The sequence below is a fragment of the Callorhinus ursinus genome, unplaced genomic scaffold (assembly GCF_003265705.2).
Source record: "Callorhinus ursinus isolate GAN/ISIS: 27379988/994484 unplaced genomic scaffold, GSC_fseal_2.0 scaffold41, whole genome shotgun sequence".
NCBI lineage: Eukaryota > Metazoa > Chordata > Mammalia > Carnivora > Otariidae > Callorhinus > Callorhinus ursinus.
The window spans coordinates 1294487-1314994 of record NW_027397103.1 but is presented as its reverse complement, the minus strand read 5'-3'; the positions used below and the strand labels follow the sequence as shown (position 1 = coordinate 1314994).

Here is a 20508-nt window from a genome sequence, read left to right as displayed (position 1 = left end):
AAGTCTCCCTGCAGTAAACAAGTCCCAGGCTGACCACAGGTGCCAGCCTAAATCAACTTTCTTCAGCCCTGGAGGAAACACCTCATTCTCCCCAAGCTCTGCGCCTAACATCGGTCAGCAAGTCCTAGGCACGGGAGGAGAGGGTATCCATCATTCAGTCCCAAAAGCCACCAGTGCAAAGAAATACTCTCTTCTCCGAGCTGGTTTCTGGACCAGACAACCCAGGAGATTAGAGCCACAAACCGACAGGCCCTCTGCCAAGCTGGAATCTCAAACTCAATTAGCTTGGGATTGTCTGGAATCTTCAATTGTTCTAATGTTCGAGCTTAAAGCAACTGAGTTTGGAGAGAGTGAGCCTCAGGACAACAGGATGCTGCTCTGGTGAAACAGGGCAGCCTTGGACCACCCAGAAAATTGGGTGGGATCTTCAAGACCCCGCAGAGCGTCCAGACTCCCTCCGGCCACTCCCCGCTTCCGCCCACCACACTAGACACCCCTGGCTCATCAAGCCTCCAAATCTCTGCTCATGCTGCTCTCGCCACCTGAAATATCTTTTATTTCTGGCCAACTTCTGCTCCAGCCAACTAGAGGCCTTCTCCAAAGCCAACTCATCCTTGGAGCCAGCTCAAATCCGCACTTTCTTCTCGAGGTGCTATTTCCGGACTTCCCCAGCAAAGCTCTTTACCCCTGTAGTACTTTGCACACTGAATGTATTTAACGATACACTTTCAGGGCGCCTGGGTGGCTCAGTTGGTTGAGTGCTCAGCTCTTGGTATCGGCTCAGGTTGTGGGATTGAGCCCCAAGTCAGGCTCCGTGCTCAGCGCAGAGTCTGCTTGTCCCTCTCTCTCTGTTCCTCTCCCCATTAGTGCTCTCTCTCAAAAAGATAAATAAATAAAATTTGTAAAAACACAAAAAAACAAAAAACCCCCCGACAATATGCTTTCAATCAAACGGCCAGGGTTCACCTACTGTAATGAACGGATGATGGAGGAAAATGTCTTGGGTGATCATGACCCAGAAGCAATTGGGCCCGTGTGCCCGGCCATTAAAGCCAACTTTCCAGCTAGAGGGACCCCCACTCTGTTGACACACTTGTCTTCCCACGTGACTGGGAGCCCCCTGAGGGCAGGGCTGGTCTCTCCCTGGATCCCACACTCCTGGCACACAGTAGGTGCTCAGTAATTCCTGGTGGGGGGGGCACGGAGGCTCTGTCTTGACTCTCTCACTACCTTCATGGGCTCCTTTAGACAAGTCCCTCTCCCTTTCTCAAGCTTGTTTCTCCATCTGAGAAGTGAAAGGGTGGACTAACCCATACTCAGAGCTATGGTCAGAATGTTTGTGCCCCCCCTGCACCCCAATTCATATGTTGATGTCCTAATTCCCAATGTGACAGTGTTGGGAGGCGGGGTCTTTGGGAGGTGAGGTCATGAGGGTGGAGCCTTCACGAGTGGAATTAGTGCTCTTATAAAAGAGACCCAAGGGCGCCTGGGTGGCTCGTCGTTAAGCGTCTGCCTTCGGCTCAGGTCATGATCCCAGGGTCCTGGGATCGAGCCCCGCATCGGGCTCCCTGCTCCGCGGGAAGCCTGCTTCTCCCTCTCTCACTCCCCCTGCTTGTGTTCCCTCTCTCGCTGTCTCTGTCTGTCAAATAAATAAATAAAACCTTTAAAAAATAAATAAATAAATAAATAAATAATAAAAGAGACCCAAGAGAGCTCCCTAACCCCTTCCACTGTTGTGAAGACACAGCGAGAGGTCAGCCATCTGCAGCCCAGAAGAACCTGAGCATGTCTGCGCCCTGACCCTGGACTTCCAGCCTCCAGAACTATGAATGAGGAGTTTCTGCCATTTACAAGCCACCCAGTCTCTGGTAGTTTGTGAGAGCAGCCCCAACAGACTAAGACACTCAGGAATGACACATGATTATCTCAGATGACCATTGTCATCCATTGAATTTTAAGGTCAAATGTGGTCGATAGCTTGTCATCACTGATGGGCCCTAATATCACCTCCTTCCCACAGATGCACGTCACTCCCCCCATCAAGAGGTGGACTCTCTTGCTTTTCCCTTTGAGTCTGGGCTGGGCTGGTAACATGCTGTGACCAACGGAATGTGGCAGAAGTGATGCTTGCTAACCCCAGGCCTAGATCTCAAGAGGCCTGGTCACTCTCCCAGAGCCCTGGGCCTCCAGGGAGAGAAGTCCAGGGAGTGCTGCCACGTGGGGAGAGGCAGCGTGCGTGCCAGCAAGACATGAGGCCATCTTAACTGGCCCCGCCCTGGTCAAGCTCCTTGCTGAATGCAGCCCATGAGTGATCTGACGGATACCACGTGGAACAAACATGGACCATCTCTGCAGAACTCTGCCCGGCTACAGAAATGTGAACAAAGAAGTCATTTCAAGCCACCACATTTTGGAGTGGTTTGAACCACAGAGATAAATATTTGAAACAGATTCCTGTCTGCCGTGGCTTGTGAGTGAGGAGTGTTGGAGCTCCATCCCTGGACTAGACAATGTCAAGTTCAATGTCAATTCGATTCAATGTCAGTTCAAGATTTTTCTTGGGTCTACTGGATAGGAAGGTACCAGACTGAGAGGGGATTAATCTATCAGAAGAAAGCAGAACCCCACTGGGACTAAATGAATCCAGTGGGCCCACTTGGGCTGTTTCAAAAGACAACTCAGAGAGGGTGGAGCAATCAGGAGCAGAGCTAGAAACAGAAACAGACAGAATTGGAGGAAACAGCCCCATGGTAGAACAGGGAGCTGCAGGGTCTTGCAGCAAGGGGATGAGATAGCCCCTCCCTGGAGCCATCTCAGAGCCTGAGAACCTTCTAGTTGAACACAAGTCTGGCTGGGCATCTGGTACCACCCTCCCACAACTCAAGTGTGAGTTGGCACACACATTCCCAACAATGAACCCCCTTTCTTTGAGGGTACCCACAGCCCATGAGCCAGGCTAGCACTTCTCCCCAGCACGGGGCAGAAACAGAAGGGTTCTCCTGTCTAAAAATCACCAGGGCCTGATGTAGAGGCCCAACCACCAGGAGGATCACTAGTTCATGTTGAGTCCTTTACCAGGTTCTAGACACCATGCTCTACACTCAACTTGGGCACCTTCATTTCTTCCTAACCACCACCCTTATCAAAGGCAGATTGCCATCCCATTTCACAGATGAGAAGACTCACTTGCTCAGAGCCACAGGGTTTGTGGGTAGTGGAGCAGGAATTTGAATGCAGCCTGAATGACGCCAAAGCCCAGAGACTCGGTCAGGCTTGATGGTCACCCATACACCCCAGGACAGTCTCGTGGGTGGCTGACACTCACATTGGTTCTGACTGGTCAAATGCCCTGCTGAGCCAGCTGTCACTACGATGGCAGCCATCTGAACTCTCAATTTCCAAACTCAGGAAACAGACACAGATCAGTGTTCGAGATGTCTCCTACTGTGGTAGGCAGAATAATGCCTGCCCATGTCCTAACCCCCAGAACCTGAGAATACGTTACCTGACATGGCAAAACGGACGCTGCAGCTGGGATTGAGTCAAGGGTCTTGAGATGGGGGATATTATCCCAGATTATCCAGGTGGGCCCAGCATCCTCACATGGGTCCTTGTCAATGAAAGAGGAAACCAGGAAAGTCAGAGCGATCCCATGTGAGAAGGACTCATCCCACTGCTGCTGGCTTTGGAGATGGAGAAAGGGACCGTGGATCCAGCAGTGTGAACAGTCTTTTTTTTTTTTTTTCCCAGATTTTATTTATTTATTTGACAGAGAGAGACACAGCAAGAGAGGGAACACAAGCAGGGGGAGTGGGAGAGGGAGAAGTAGGTTTCCTGTTGAGCAGGGAGTCCGATGCGGGGCTCGATCCCAGGACCCTGGGATTATGATCTGAGCCGAAGGCAGACGCTTAACGACAAAGCCACCCAGGTGCCCCTGAACAGCCTTTTGAAGCTGGAAAAGGCGAGGGGGTGGATTCTCCCCTGGAGCCTCTGAAAGGAGGCTCATACTCAAGAATTCATAGATTCTGACAACCGTTCAAACAAATCCGGATAACAAGGGATGGGTGTATGCTGAACGTTCCCCTGCCCTTCATCGTCACCCCTGATCATTTCCTGAGTGCTGCAGATGGGCTCTCCACAACGCTGAGACAGGGGAGCAACTGAGGCTCAAGAGGTATGGGCTGACCTGAGCTCACCCAGGTGGCTGGCGCCAAACCCAGCTCTCTTGTCTTCCGGCCCCAGGCTCCCAGAGGGAAAACCTGAACATGCTAGCCATGGTCTCTTGCCCCATTTGCCCTAACCAACCATCTCCTTGCATAAGATCCGTCCTCAGGGCTGGGATCAGAGGACCCGAGTCATGAACCTTAAGAAAGCAGAACTGATTCTGACATGCTGCCTGCGTAGCCACTAACCCCCCTGCTGAGTCAGCTGCTGGTACTTCCATGCTTGCAGAGTGGCCACGAGGGATGGGACAAGGCCTGAGCCTCCCCCACCACCCCCAGCCCAGGACTCTCCACAGGGCGAAGCATGAAGCCAAGAGACGCGCCAAAATGACTTTTTCCCACCTGGGGACCCAAAATCATGAGGTGCCAGACTGCCGTAGGGACCCAGATGCGCAAAGGCAGACTTCCATGCCTGCTTTCCTAAGAATAAAATTAGAAATGTCTTCACTGGGCTGACCATGTGCCGTGCCATGCTTTATGTATATTAACTCACGTTATTCCCTAATGATGCCAGGAAGGAGGCATTAAGAGCGCACCCACCTTACAGAGGAGGACATGAGGTGACAGGAGATTCGGAGGCAGAGATGGGCTCCAAACGCTAGAGCAAGCGGCTGTGGAGTCTGTGACCACGTATATCTTTCCTTCTTGGATAGCGCTGGGTAGAATTACCACCTCTCCATTCCACCCAGCAGGGCAAGAAATTCTACTTTCTCGATCCTGTTGTGCCCATCACTGCAAAACTCCAGAAGTTCCAAAAGAGAAGCAAATTAACGGGTTTCCTAATTTTACCGGAAACCAGCCTGTCCCGAGGTCCACAGGCAGCACAAAGTGACAGCCAACTCAGCGGGCGCCTTCCCTGCCTCCCAGACCTGGTCCAGGGGAACAAGGATGAGTTCTGGAATAAGACCTAGGAGCCCAGATCCTTACCCCCCCCCTCCCTTTCTTCTGGTCAGTGGCTGTCATACTTGGATATACTGAGCTCCCCCAGGCTAGGACAACCACCCAACTGCCTTATGACCGGCAAGCTCGGCCCACGCTAAGGGTATGGACACTGATTCCTGCACCTCTACCTTCCTCATGCCCAGCCCTGGGGGAATACCGCCCAAGGAAACCCCCTACCCTAACCACACACATGCGTGCGCACACACGCACGCATGCACACACATGCACGCATATGGGCTTACACACACACATCCAACGTGCGATGCCACCCTAAGACAGGACTAGGATTTTCTGAGTTCAAATCCCAGCTCTTTTGCTTATGAGATATGTGACCTTGGGCAAGTCCCTTTACCTCTCTGATCCTCATTCTCTTCATCTATGAAATGGGGATGATAATCATGGAGCCTTTCTAGGTAGGGCTGTAGGGCGATACTGGATATGAAAGCCTTGGGCTCAGGAAGTGTGCTGTGCTCAATAAAATTGTTGTGCTTGTTCCAGGAGGGAAAGAGAATGGCAGTTGCCTAAGTTCCAGGGAAACCCATGGTGATGGGTCTGGAACATGGGCATTTACTCAGTATATCTTATGGAGATTATCTTGAGGTGAGGAAAGTATTTGTGGATCCAACATCACCTTGTTAACACCATGTTAATGAAAATTTAGACTTAAAATCATGAGAAGGGGAGACCCAAGAGGATACCAAATTTGTGGCAGAGACAACTAGCTGTCCACAAAAATCCATTCTCCCCTTCCACAGCATATAGCAGACATTGGGAGAGAGCCAGCCAGCCAGGAACTCCATTTCTCAGCCTCCTTTGCGACTAGACTGGCCACAGGACTAGTTCTCCCATGTGGCAGAAGGCAGTGAAGAAGCAAACGTGCCACACTTCCATGCTTTCTTTCATTAGGAGCGATGTCCAAGGGGACAGTAGGGACACACATGGAAGAGCACCTCCCCCCATGCAGAAACACCTGCCTTCTCCTAAACGAGTGTTTTGTTTGAGCCATTATACATGTTTGGGGCTATTTGTTACTGCAGCTACTACCCTGACTAATACAACCTTCAACCTCCTTGTTCACAAATGAGATGTTTATGGCCACAGAGTGAGAAGACCTTGCCTAAGCTCACGTAGCAAATTCCACAAAGCTCCAAAAGTTTGGTCTTTTATCAGTCTGGAGTAGATCTGCCATTTTCAACTTGCCCCACCAAGCTCTAAGAGTGAGGTTCTGTGAACGGCGGCCCAGAGTCCTCCACCTCTGTTTCAACTAGAATAACATGCCTTGTATCCATTTTCCAGTCGCCATCCTCCCTATATTTTCATTGGACAAAAGAGTTCTGCTTCTTAAAATAATTCCAAAGCCCACACACTGGGTGACGGCTAGCACACTCTGAATTTCTGTGGTGCTACAAGATAAAGTTTCACTTCTGCACCAGGCCTCCTGGCCTCAACTGCTGACACAGGACATGCAGACTCACAGAAGTACATAGATATTTGCTTAGAAAGGAAAAAAAATCAACCTCTGTGTGCAATAAGCAACCCAGAAACCTGGACAAAAGGCAAACAGAAAAGATGTTCACATCCTCTAGCTCAGCGGCCCTCAAGTTTTGGGGTGCATCCGAACCATCTGGGGAGCTGGCGCCACATGCAGACTCGCACGCCTCGCCCTCGGGGATTCTGATGGCACAAACTGAAGCCTTAGGAAATACTCATGATTATTCGGCATGAATGATATTATTCATGATGGTTCCGATGCCAGCATTCCCACGATAGCACTTTGGGAAGCCCTGAGTCTACTCTGCAGCCTTGAAACTGGCAGGGATTACTGGCAGTAATAATCACGCTCATGCAGTGTAGCTCAAAGCGAGTGAGACAGGCGTTGAGGGGTTTTTTTGTACCCTGATGGGAACCTGAGCATTAATAACCCACTGGTAAAGAAATCAATAATAATTTCTATTTGGCTCGGATGGGTGTCAAAGGTATAGATGGCAGGTGGTATAGGAACAATCAGAGAATCACAGCTAATGTTTCTGGAGCTCCTTACGACACGACAGGCCCTCTGCTAAGTGTTCCACGTGCGTGATCTCATTTAGTCTTTATGATAGTCCCATTTTACAGGTGAGGAAACTGGAGCATACAGATACTTTGTTCCATGTCACTCAACTGGCAGGGGGCAGACCAGGTTCAAACTTACCCAAACGAACTCACTCTGCAGCCACGATGGTCTAGTGCCTCTCGTGGACGTCTAACTTCGGAACCCCTCCCCAGGCCTCAGTCTCCTCATCTGTAAAATGGGCATGTTAATAATATCTCTATCATGCAGCCATGGTGAGGATTCAAGAAAATCATGGCAGTAAAGTGGTTTGCCAACTGAGAGGAGTTAATTAAGGAAACATCTAAGGGATGAGACTTTGTCCGACTCACCCATCCCATTTTACAGATGGCAAAACCAAGGCCTGATTATTTATTCAATGAACATTTACCAAGCACCCACTGAGGATACAGAGAGGAGAGTAAGTACCCCAAGTCTGGCCTCAAGGAGCTCCCAGGCCAGCAGGAGAGACAGATGTGACTGGGAACGGAGACAGGGACCTCTCAGAAGGGGTCAAGCCAGAGAGGGGCGTGACTTGCCCGAAGTCAACTTTACCTATTCCCTGAAGTTTTGGCAGAGTCCAGAGAAGGTCCCTGGGTACCAAGAAAGAACTCCTCCCGTGGGCTTCTCAGTGCCTGACACCCCACCGCCTGAGCATCCCTGGTTTAAGTTAAGCCTTCTTTCTTGAGAAAATGCCAAGTAGCCCTCCTCCCACCACTGGAGTTTGGAGGAAGGAAGAGAGACAGCAAGAACCACAGGGAAGATCACTCTTCGAAAGGAAGCAGGGGCTGCCAATAGGGAGGCTGGGGATCAGGCCTCTTACTGGAAAAAGAAGACAGACCCCAAACCTGGCCACCTCCTCACTGGCCTATCTGAACCACAAGCTGGTCTGAGTGATCACACTTATCTAAAGCAGCAGTTACTGGATTATGATGTGCTGTGTATAACTTCGCTCAAGGCTAGCCTTTACGGTGTACTCATTTAAACGGTAGGACAGTGCCCAGGTGCTAGCCGGAAGCAGAAGGGAGTGCGGGGTATGTTCAACAGCTAGCACTGCCAAAGGGCTCCCATCCTTCCTATATAAAGAACTCTTAAAAATCAACAAAAGATAAACATACCAACAGAAAAAACGTGGGAGTGGATTTGAACAGTAGAATCATAAAAGAAAAATGAACAACGAGTTTGCAAGGGATGATCAGCATTAATAAAGAAATGTAGAGGGAAACAGCCAGACGCCTCACAAACCTTAAGAACAGGCACACTTTTGACTCCGCGATTTGGCCTTTGGAAAAGTATCCATAGGTCAGACATGCAAAGATAATGTGTAAGAGCGGTTCGTCACAGCACATTTGTAATCATGGGGGGGAAAAAAAGGAAGAAGAAGAAGAAGAAGGTGGCAACCACAATGAGGAATGGTTACATAAATCCCAAGATAGCCTTTCCATGCAGCTATTAAAACGTATCCAGGAGGAACAGAGATGGGAGTCCACAGTCTGCAGCGCAAGACAAGGGAGGCTGCCAAACAAGATGTTGGAAGCGGGAGTCCACACCTACATACTTAGATGTGTCTTCTCCATCTGTAGGCACTCAAGAAACATCAGAGATAAACTGGTGGGCGAGCAAGTGTGGGGGCGACGGAGAGAGCCCCCCCAAAAGGCCACCTCTGGGTGAGGACCTCCCCCTGAGGCTCTGTACAGAGATACAGCCCAGGGGCCAAAGCAGTGGGCTGTGAGCTTCGTTCCAACCTCAACCTCCCCTCACCGCCACCCCCCACACCCCCCGGCCTACTGTCTCTGCAGCTCCGAGCTACTGCCTTGCCCTCTCTGAGCCCTGGTTCACTCCCCTGTAAAACGAGGACACCTGGGAGAGGGAAACAACCTGCCTCGTAGCTGTGAGCGTGGGTGGAGTCATGAAGGAAAACACGGAGCTCGCCGCTTTTAAAAATAGGGTGACCCTGCTGCTTTTTACAATTACCATGCATTACTTCGGAAATCTGAAAAATCATGTTTTCATTTTGACCAACATTAAATGTTACACGGAACCACAGGCCTCCTCTCTCTACGAGTATCCCCCTTTCCCGGCCCCTCCAGACGATGTCAAAGCCAAGCGCAATACCTTGTGGCTGGTCTCTGCCTGGGTCTTCCCAAGGGTTCCCCTGGACTTCTGGGGAGTCCTTCAGGCCACTGGAGGCTGTGCAGGGGACCCGTGTGGCCCCACTTCTTTCTCTCGGCCACACTGTGCTCTGGCTGTGGCTGTGTGCCCAGAAGGCAGTCCGTCCATTCATTCAAGATGCTCCGGAACCCGTCGGATTGCAGCCTCCCCCCCAAGAACAGCCTCAGCCCTCAGGAGGCTCTTCGGGAGACCTCGTGCTGTCCTGAGCTCCTCACTCGCTGGGGCTGCTGTCCTGAATGGGACAGAAGTCTGCCAGAGAAACAGCTGGAGGGAGGAGAGAGAGAGAGAGAGAGAGAGAGAGAGAGGCCGGGGGGGGGGGGGGGGGGGGGAAGGGAGGGGCAGGAAACTGGGCTGGCCAAGGGCGGGGGCGGCCAGCTGCGTGGAGCGGGGGCCGCCAGAGGAGGCTACCCCTGCCTGCCAGCCAGGGACCCAGCTTGTGGGTGGTGGCTGGTGGCAAGGCCCGCTGGGGACGACCCGCCCCTCTGGCGGCCGGAGCCCAGCTGGGAGTGGTGCCCACCCCCACTGAGCGCAAACCAGGAGCACGTGCGAGCCCCAGGCAGCTGTGGCAAAGGTGGCCGCTCCCTGCAAGGGCCTCAGGAGCTGCCGGGTATCCCACCAGCCTGGGCCACCTCTCTCCACCGGGGTGCCCGTCCTGGCCCCCTAGTTGTGCTCCCTTTTCCTGATTTTATTTTTTTGCAAATTAAAACAGCAATGAGATTTTTTAATAAAGTATCAAATGAACAAAGATGAAAATGTTTCATAATGTTCGGTTTTAGTAAATGTCACCGGGAAGCAAAAATCTTCTGCATAATTGGAATATACATTGATAGACCATTTCTGGAGAGCTGACAAAATACATCAAAACCTTTAACTACATTCAGGCCCTGTGTTGCTTAAATATAAATCCTGCTTTCATCCCAAACCCTGCTCCCCAGAGAGCAATATCATTAACACTTTGGTATGAACATACACACATATATTCTATAGCTAAATGGAAAATGGCTCAGTCATACTCCGCATCCCATCCTGTAACCTGCTTTCTCCTTCAGTGATGGGGGTGTGCGCGTGTGTGTGTACACACACCTTACCCTGTTTTAACAGCTGCTCATTATTTCATTGAATTGATGCACTGGTTTGTTTATTTATTTATTTAATTATTCATTGAACTTCTGTTTCCCTAATGGATGCAGTTTATTACTTACATAGGCAGCAAGGACTGGTTTATTGAATCGACACTTTCTGGGTGACTGCTTAAGTTCTTTTCAACTTTTTGACTATAATAAACACCCCATTTCACGCTCATCCAATTACTTTCTTATACAAAATTCCTATGAACATATGTTTTATTATTCAGAGGATCGCCTGCTCCCTTTTCAAGTCTCAGCTTGGGGACCACCTCCCCAGAAGCCTTCCCCACCCCCTGCCGCTGGAGGGGGGGCCCTGCTCTCGGTTCCCCACCGGGGTTCCCCTACCATCACAGCGGCAGGGGTGCCCCTTCCTGTTAGAGTCTCTCTCACTCCCTTACCCTGGAAACTCAGCTGGGGAAGGGACTGTACTCTGTCCCCTGCTCTGGCCCCGGGGCGAAGCACGGTGCCAGGCTCGCTGTCCGCGCGATTGCATCACCGGCAGAATAAACACAAGAGCGGACACCCAGACAGGGTGCCGGCCGGCCACTTGCTCCTTCATCCTCAGGAGGTACTATTTCTGCAAAGCCAGTACTATTTCTGCCCTCATTGTACCAATGAGGAAATTGGGACCCAGAAAGGTCAGGTCACTTGCCGTGGGCCACACAGCCCATAGGCAGGAGGGCTGGGATTCCACCCAGACTATCGGGCTCCAGAGCCTGGCCCTCGGCCTCCAGACTGAAGAACTAACCGAAGGGCCCACTGTGTGCATCGCCCCGTGCCGGGGGGGGGGGGGGCTTCCCACGGAATGAGTCACGTGACCCTCCCCCACATCAGAGGAGGTGTCCTTCACCTGTTCTACAGATGAGGGGAGACGTTCTTTTGCCAAGGGCACCCAGATGGGGCCGACAGAGGCCCGACTGAACCCAGGTCTGGTTCATTCCAAAGCTAAGGCTGCCCACAGTAGCTTGTGTAGAGAGGAAGGGGGGGGGGGGAAAAAAGGGGGGGGGGGGAGAGAGAGAGAGAGAGAGAGGGAGAGGAGGGTGGGCGAAGAAGGGAGAAGAGAAAATGGAGGGGGGATGGGGGGAGGGTCACTTGCTCTTCTTTAGACCTAAGGGCTTGGGTGGGTGTGGGAACATGTCCTTCACCATCTGACCAGCCTTAGAACCTCTCCTTTTCCCCACCATCCTCAACTGTTAGTCCAGTGAGATGGACACTTAGAAACTATCATCTCTTTCATTTCCTAGATACTAACTGGAAGCACAGAGAGGTTAAGTCACTGCCCGAGGTCACACAGCTCCCTAGAGTCAGAAGTCATACCCAGCCTGACTCTAAAGCTCTCTCCTCCCCACGCTGCCAGCCTTGCCCAGGGGACCAAGAGCATCTCATCCATGCCCTTACTGTACAGATGGGAACACTGGACCCAGAGAAGGCAAGGGACATCCCAGGGCACCGTTAGCAGCCGGACAGCAGCCCCAGAGCATCCTGGTCCAAAGGTGAGGATATTTCCACAATGCGATAGAAACCCTGCGCATCATGAACATCACCATCTAAATGTCTGTCATTAACTGAGACCAGTGGTTCTCAAAGTGCGGGTTCTGGACCAGCCGCTGACACCTTGCTGGGGAGCTTCTTAGAAATTCAAGCTCTTAAGCCAGGTCCGTCTACAGACCTTGGGAACCAGACCTCTGCAGGCGGGGCCCGGTGAGCTGTGTGTTCAAAAGTCGCCAGGGGATTCTGATGCTCGCTCAAGTTTGAAAGCCACAGATACAGACATTTCCATTAGGAATAAATCCTGGATCCTGGAACAAATTGCCTTGTCAGTCCACGGAATAGTGGTCAAGAGCTGGGGGCTCTGACATCAGACAGAGTCGATTTGACCGAATCCCTGTCTCCGCTACTGTGAGCTGTGTGACTGATGACTGAGGCAAGTCCTCCCGCCTCTCTGAGCCAGTTTCCTTGTCTGCCAGGGGCTGAGGGGGACTGTAGTGGGGGAGGGGGGGAGGAGGGGGGAGGGGAGGAGGGGGAAGGAAGAGGAGGGGAGGAGGGACAGGAGACAGAGAGGTAAGCTCTGAGGAAGGTCTTGCACACTCGGGATATCCTGGAAGGGGAGACTAGCGAGGTAAATCCAGCGTCTAGATGGACTTATGGAGATTTCCTCTTCCTCCTTCATTGGATGTTGGATACCATTAATGCAGGTCTCCTGGAGGCCCCCCACCCCACTCCCAGCCTCCAAAGCCAACCCAAGACTGTAATGAGGTTTGGGTTTTATCAGCTAGGAGATCTGACAGAGTGAGGACTCCAGGCCCCAGGCCAGCAGGGCCCCTGGATTGCCCAAGGTCGAGGTCAGAGCACACAGCCCCAGTGAGGAAGAGCAAGAATCCGGCTGCCCCAGCCAATCAAAAGCCAGAGGTCTTTGGTCACCATTCTGAACATGGCTGAGAAGTTTGGCTTTTTCTTCCTTGGAATAAAAGGCTTGCAGGTGGGGTGGGAAAGTTGTTTGTTGTTGTTTTCAAATAGGATTCTGAAACCTGAGGCCTAACACTGGAATACTGGGACCTGCAAGAGAGGTGGTGGCAAAGAAGACTCTTGTTTATTCCCTCGAGAATGCTATGTAGTTCCAAGATGGCGAATCAAGCTTTCTCTTATACCCAAATCTAGCTGGTTGGCTCTGGAACCCTGGAGCTCTGTGTTAAAGGAAATCTGAGGCCGCATCCAGGTCGGGCTGGAAAGAGCACAGCGACCCATGAGCAATGCCTGCCTTGGACCTAAAGGAGGAGCCTTGCCTCTCTCTTTCCACTCTGTCCTCCAACAAAAGTCCAACCCATTGGCCTAGGAGGCTGGGGGGCCGGTGCCAGCTCTGCTTCATCCTGTACCATGGATTGGCCAACCCTAGTGTACATAAACTTATAACTCCCACACCCCTTGGTATATGTCTGGATATATATGGTATATCAGTGTTTACGGATCCCCAACACTCTGGTTAAAGCAAATGGTTCCCTCATTCTCCCTGATTATCAGTTGCGAAACTAGGTTCACCAGAGAGGCTCTTAAACCACAGGAAGCCTGGGAAGATACTTTCTGTGACATGAAGGATTCCCTATAAATCCAAACTGTGCCCACTTCGGACTTGGTTTAAGATGTGGACAGACTGCACTGGAATGAGAGCTTCATTTCAGCCGCTGACCGGCTGTGCGGCCTTGGGCAAGTCATTTCTCATCTCTGGTTCATTCGATGCTCATGTGATTAAGTTATGGATGTGATGAAATTGTGCCTCTTGAGATGGGGAAATTATCCCGGATTATCCAGGTGAGCCCAGGATAATCCAAGGGTCCTCAGAAGGGGAAGGCAAGGACTTGGGGGCGGTGGGGGCAGAAGGCAGTAGGATGAGGAAGGAAGCAGACATTTGTGATGTGGCCATAAGTGAAGGAAGACAAACAGCCTCCACCCTTGGAAGGTGCAAGGAATGGATTCTCCCTGAAGCCTCCAGCAGGAACCAGCCTTGCCGACGACGTCCTGATGTTAGCCCCTTCAGACTCATTTTGGACTTCTCAGCTCCAGAACTGTAGGACTGTAAATATGTATTGTTTTAAGCCACAATATTTGTGATTTGTAGAGCAGAAGTAGGAAATTAACACAAGGGCTGTTCTAGAGACCAGAACACTGGCCTTGGTGGCAGACAGATCTGGGTTTGAGTCCCTGCTCCACCTGCTAGCTGTGTAACCTTGCAGAATTTCCTAACCTCTCTGAGTCTCAGAGAGGGAAACTTTCTTTCTCCTCCGCGCACAACAGTAACAAAAGACCTACCTCAAACCATTGTTGGAAAGATGAAAGAAGTTGACAACCACAGCGTGCTCGGAACAGAGTCTGGCACACTGCACTCAATGAACGTTGGATCACTTTCCTGTCCTGTGGGGCATTAAAAGGTCGGCATTCCCCAATGCAGGCCCTCTAACCATCCCTGGGGCACTACTAGAGGCACCTTCCTGATGTTCCATTGTGTTCAAGGTGACACCACTGCTCAACAACATTCCATGGCTCCCTAGTACATAACCTCATCTGCCAGGAAGGAAAAAGTTAAAGGGCTGGCAAAGCTGAAAGAGGGGCTGGAGGACCCAAACCTTCCCAGGTTGACTGAAATGTCACTTTCTTTGCACTCCCAAGCTAGGTCAGTGCCCCTATCATTCATCCCCATGGCACCCCTTCCTGCGCTATAGCACTGACCTCATTTGTAATGCAATGATCATTCGCATTGTGAATATACCATCCATCCCCGTATCCACACATAAAGCTCCCCGGGGGTCGGGATTGCTGCTAGGCCCATAGTACCTGTTCCATAAATATTTGTTAAATGGATGAACAGATGGATGACCAACCTCCTTGGACCAGCTGGGCCACGTTCCCAAAGACTTCTTCCTGACGGCCAAGTTCTCACTCTTCGCCACGGAGAGGCCTGCAGGGTTACCAAGATGGGAGAATGGAACACTGTGCCAAGCGTCCTCAGACACTTGTAACTCCTGCAGCCAAAAATGTTATTGGAAACATGATGTGTGTCTGTGAGGTATGTGTTCAGGTAGCGGTGAGACTTAATTCCCCCCACCCTCCCAGCACCATCCCGTAGACCAGGCTCAGGGAGGGAGGGGAAGGGGGATTCTGAGGTGGAGGGAAGGAGTACAGAGGTGAGAAGTCGACTTTTGAGGACTGAGAAGGAGGAGGTAGGAGGCAGGAGGGTGCTGACAGCCCAGTCGATTTTGTCTGCTTGGCAAGAATCCAGGCCCCTGGGCTCTGGTCCCGGCTGGGAAGGGTTAACAGCACTGAGAGGGAGGGTTGGGAGGGCGAGACCGGGAGTGAGGAAGCCCTGACAGGGGACGGGACTTCCTGGTGGGGGTGGATGAGGCCCATTGCTCCCCCACCCCCCCCCACGCCCCCCGTGAGCAGAACCCTGCCCATCCAGCCCAGCTCCTCCCACTGGAACAGAGAGATTTGCAGGGGTAGGGGGAGACCACCCTGGATGCCTGAGAGGAGTGGGGGTACCAGCAGGGTTGCTCCGGCCTATTGTTCCAGGATGGGGATGGGAGGAGCTTGGAGCATGTTTGAGACCCCTTCTCAAACCCAAGCTGGCTGTTCCTGGGTCTGGGAAAGCTTCCATGGTCCAGAACAGAGGCCCAGAGAGGGTTAGCAGCTGCTCAAAGCCACACAGCAAGTCCTGAGCAGTCAATCCTTCCGGTTCCCGGAGAACTCCTCCTCTCCTGCTACACACATACACACACACACACACACACACACACACACACACACACACACACACACAGATGTATTCAGTGCAGTGAGCCTTCTAGGGCTGCCTGTCCTCTTTCCACCTACCTGGGAAGGTTGATCTGCCTGGGGGGTCTGTACTTGGCCAACACATTCATCCTTTCTCAAATCACACTGCCTCTTCATTTTGTCACATACACATCTGTCTCCACCCCTGGACTGCTGTTGTACCAGCTACCAGCACTGGACCTGACCCATACTGGAAAAGTTGGATGAACTGAGCCAGCCTCCATGCCTGCACCTCCCTTCCCAGGGCCAGCTGTTACTGTGAACTCCTGGAAACAGATCAGAAGCACCAAAGCCATTGCATTTTAGGGCAGTGTAGTCTAATGGTCAAGAACACAGACTTTTGCATCCAACTTTGGCTCAGGTCATGATCCCTGGGTCCTGGGATCGAGCCCTGTGTTGGGCTCCCTGCTCAGCGGGGAGTCTGCTTCTCCCTCTCCCTCTGCCCATTTTTCCTGGCTCGTGTGCTCTCTCTCTCTCACTCAAATAAATAAATAAAATCTTAAAACAACAACAACAACACAGACTTTCAAGGTCAGAAAAACTTGGGTTTGAATCCCAGCCCTGCCACTTTCTTGCTGTGTGACCTTGAGTAAGATACTTGCCCTCTCTGGGCTTCCCTTACCCTTTCTGCAAAATGGAGATGCTAATTTCATTTTTTAAAAAATATTTTATTTATTTATTTATTTGAGAGAGAGAATGAGATAGAGAGAGAGAGCATGAGGGGGGGGGAGGGTCAGAGGGAGAAGCAGACTCCCTGCTCGGCAGGGAGCCCGATGTGGGACGCGATCCTGGGACTCCAGGATCATGACCTGAGCCAGAGGCAGTCGCTTAACCAACTGAGCCACCCAGGCGCCCTGGAGATGCTAATTTCAACCTTGCAGAGCTGCTTTGCAGGATTCTCTGAGATGATGCATGTAGGGTGTATGACACAAGGCTCAGAGTAAGTGCTTAATATACGGTGTTGCCCTAACTCTGTGGGTCATTTCTGAAAGCCCATGGCTCCCCACCCTGCCTCCTGGCTCTGGCCGTGCATCATTCACCGATGTCCCTGTTCTGGCTGCGTTGTTAACATGAAGTAAGTTAAGCCCCACTAAACAGGTGCCCAGATGGGCATCCCAGCTCTGCCACTGCGCTGGCTGTGTGACCTCTGAGAAAGCGACTTCACTTCTCTGAGTTTCCGTTTCTTCCTCCGTAGCAAGCAGATAGCAACAGTACCTGCCCAGCAGGGTATCATAGAATTAGCGTTTGTGCTTGTAAAGCTCCGAGGGCAGCAGGGGGCAAATGCTGAGTGCTGGCTTGCAAGGCGCTCATCGGAAGACTCCAATTCGCCATCTGGGACACTTCTTCCTCCACCCTCTTTCTCCTCCCACTGCCCACCTCCCGCTCCTGCCCCACCCACCAATTTACAACCAGGGACTTGGCCTCTTTTGCCTTCGCTGTTAGAAAAACCCAAGGCCTCCAAGATCAATGGACTTGGGAGTCTTTAGATTCCATGGCCACATGTCTTTAGCTTCCATTTTAGAAGACCCATTTCTTCCAGCAGGATCTGTAGGGATCCCCAAAATATAAAGGCATATGAAAAAACACCTGCTCATCTAGAGAGGATGAGGGAACATGATGCCACACCCCTTAAGCCCCTGGGGCACCTGCTGCCCTCCCAGGCTCTGCAAACTTCCCATTAATCCACTGACCCCTCACCCACCACCACCACCACCTTAGATGGAGGGAGAACGTTTTCTTTTTTCATTTTGATATCATTTTAAACTCACAGAAAGGTAGCAACCATAGGACAAGGAACTTCTTAAACTGTCACCCAAAGTCACTGATTATTGCTATTTTGTCCCATTTGCTCTATCATCCTTTCCTCTCCGCCCCTCCCCTTTCTGCATGCTTCTTCCTAAACGGCTCCCATTTTGCATACAGGAAAACTGAGGCCCAGAACCTGCAGTCCACAAGCTCGTCAAAGGCCTCCGGAGATATTTGGAACCTGAAATCGCAAGCAAACCGACCCCAGAACACGGAGAGGCAGCTGAAAACTCAAAATAAATAAGTGTCTGATGAACTGTCTACAGTACACTGGTGAGTCAGCTGCTAGTCCACAGTGCTCGTGTGTTTAGAAATAGAAAAGCCCAAATCACAAGAACACGCTGAATAATTTATTCTTAAAAAAAAACAACAAAAAAACCCTGGTGGTATGGATTCTTTTAAAACCTTTTCAGATATTTTTATAAGAAATGCATATGTGTAATGGGATCTGTAAGGACATTTTGAGGTTTGCAACGATGTGGGTGGGGTCCCCCGAATGTCAGAGATCCCGGAGCCTTCAAAGGCTTTATGACGAGCTCTCTTGGCCCCAAAGTCCCTTGAATCTCACTCAGATCAGGCATAAGATGGAGATTTTTCCATGTATTTTTATAAGGAGGCTGTATGTACCTTTTTATGTGGGTCATAAAAAAAATGTAAAAAATTTCAAAAACACGGAGCAACACAAGAAATTCGTCATAGCAACAGAGCTGCCTCTCCTATTTTTGAAAAGTGAGCTGCTCTCTCTTAGTACAGAAAGTTTATTTTCCTGCTGGGGCCTCTGACTCAGAGGCGAGCCCAGAACTCAGTCAGCCGCCCCTGAAGAGAGACGGGAGGCGTGGGGGTCATGGCCCCAGGCGAGGGCGGGTGACGCGCAAGGGTCCCAAGCTTCTGATCCCCCTCAACTGAAATGTCCTCCAGGCACCCTGGTGCCCCTGGCGTTTCTGGTCACCACACGGGCCACCCACTCTGTGCTCACCCACATATTCCCACCCGACATGCCTCTTCAGAACAGCCCCACCTTACAGGGGCCTAGCTGGGGCACTCAGACCAGCCCTGTAAATATCTAACCAGCTGGTAAACCCCAACTAAACAAGACTCTCTCCTAGGACCATGCCATGATCCAGGGTCTAACGGGGTAACAACCGACAAGTAGGGGACCCAGGAGTCTGATTCAGGACTGCTTCCTAATCAGGGACGTCCTGTCAGATGATAAAGGCGGTATTACCGCAGCCCATGGGCTTCAACATAGCAACTGGAGGTGGCTGTGGTGGGGGTGGTTTTGAGAGCACAGTGTGGGTTCGAATCCTGCCCCACCACTTACCAGCTGTGTGACCTAAGGCAAGCGCCTTAACCCTTCTGTGCCTCAGCTCCCTATCATAAGTATTATTAGTAACCATGAGTTGTGGTGGGCATGACTAGTGTTAACCCATATGAGGCACTTCTCATAGTCCCTGGCCCAGAGCAGAATCTCAATAAAGGTTTATCCTCATCTCCTATCCCCAGTCCTTCGTAACACTTTTGGTGACCATCTTATGTGATCAAAACAATGAAATTGGAATCCAGGTTCCATCAATTACCAGCTGAGTAACCTTGGGCAAGTCACAAAACGTCCCTAATGCTGAGTTCTCATCTGTAAAATGTGGATAATAATACAGACACATAGCTCAGCTCCGGGCTCGTGGTAAGTGTTCCTAAACACTGACTGTTATTATTACCAGGGGTAGGAAAACGATAGCCCATGAGCCAAATCTGGCCCACTGCTTGTTTTTGTATATAAAGTTTTATTGGAACACAGCCATGCCCATTCATTTACGTATTGGCTGTGACTGCTTTCTTGCTACAGCGGCAGGGCTGAGGAGTTTTGATGAGTCACTGTGCGGCTCACAAAGCCTAAAATATTGACTATCTGGCCGTTTAAGAGAAAGTTTGCCTGGTTTTTATCATTTTGACCTTTTAATGGCAATAATTGCAGTACAGAGACATTTCATCTCCCTCAGGAGGCCACACAAGTTAAGATTTGCTTTCCAGGAAGCCCTAGCAACCCACAGTTGAGCTCCAATGGTCTCAAAGCTTCCTCAAATGATTCATGATAATAGTGTGCAGAGAGGGGGTCTGTAGCCTTCCTTGGCTTCCCAGAGGCACCCGGGACCCATGAGAAGTCCACAAGCGCAGGAACATAAACCCTGGAGGAGCAGGCCTACACCCAAATCAGTGCCCTCCGCCGTTTTCCTGGTCTTGCTGGTTCTCTCAGACAGTCCCACTCCAGGGCCCCCAGACACTGAGGGGTCATTGATGAGCTTTCTCTCCATGCTGCTTTAGCACCCAGGCCTAGCAGCTGGCTGCCTCCCGGTGCGGGACGCTTCACATTCTTTTTGTGTGATGTTGGGGAGAGAGAAAGGCCATGGGGGTAGGGGTGTGCCCAAGAGCTTATCGGGAATTCAGCAAGGGAAACGTGTGAATTATTCACCCCAGAAAGATGTCTTCCCATCTGGTCCTCTCCCTCCTTTGGCAGGAGAATCTGCGCTGGCTTATTGGCCTAATGGGATTTGGGTTGTGGGGACACAACACAACACAGAAAGGTATTTGTGGACCTCCCAGATCCTAAGGATCCTGGTGGCCACGCTCCTTGGCTTTGTCCCATGGTTTCCACTATTCCAGGAGTATTGGTTCCCAAAACCCAAACTGGGCCTTGACATCCCCTAAAAGACCAGGCTGGACTCAGCCACCCACAGTCCCTGTCTTGACTGGTGACGTCCAGGGACCCTAATATCACCATCGCCTGCCCTGTCTCTTCAGTTCGTTCACTCTTGTTTCTTCCCGACACGCC

The 20508-nt window shown here is 51.2% G+C and overlaps 1 protein-coding gene across 8 annotated transcripts in view; it reads right to left on the bottom strand.

Annotated features, from left to right (window-relative positions):
- CMKLR1 (chemerin chemokine-like receptor 1) overlaps positions 1-20171 on the bottom strand; it is a 60268-nt gene extending 40097 nt beyond the window's left edge. For 3 of the 8 annotated variants that reach the window (XM_025889311.1, XM_025889307.1, XM_025889317.1), the window contains exon 1: positions 9370-9701. The gene's annotated coding sequence lies outside the window, so the exon portion shown is untranslated. Of the gene's footprint in view, positions 1-3505; positions 3611-4763; positions 4988-7356; positions 7447-9369; positions 9702-20148 lie in introns of those variants that run through there. The other 5 variants (XM_025889309.1, XM_025889308.1, XM_025889314.1 and 2 more) reach the window with 4 other exon arrangements.
- Positions 20172-20508: the final 337 nt, after the last annotated feature.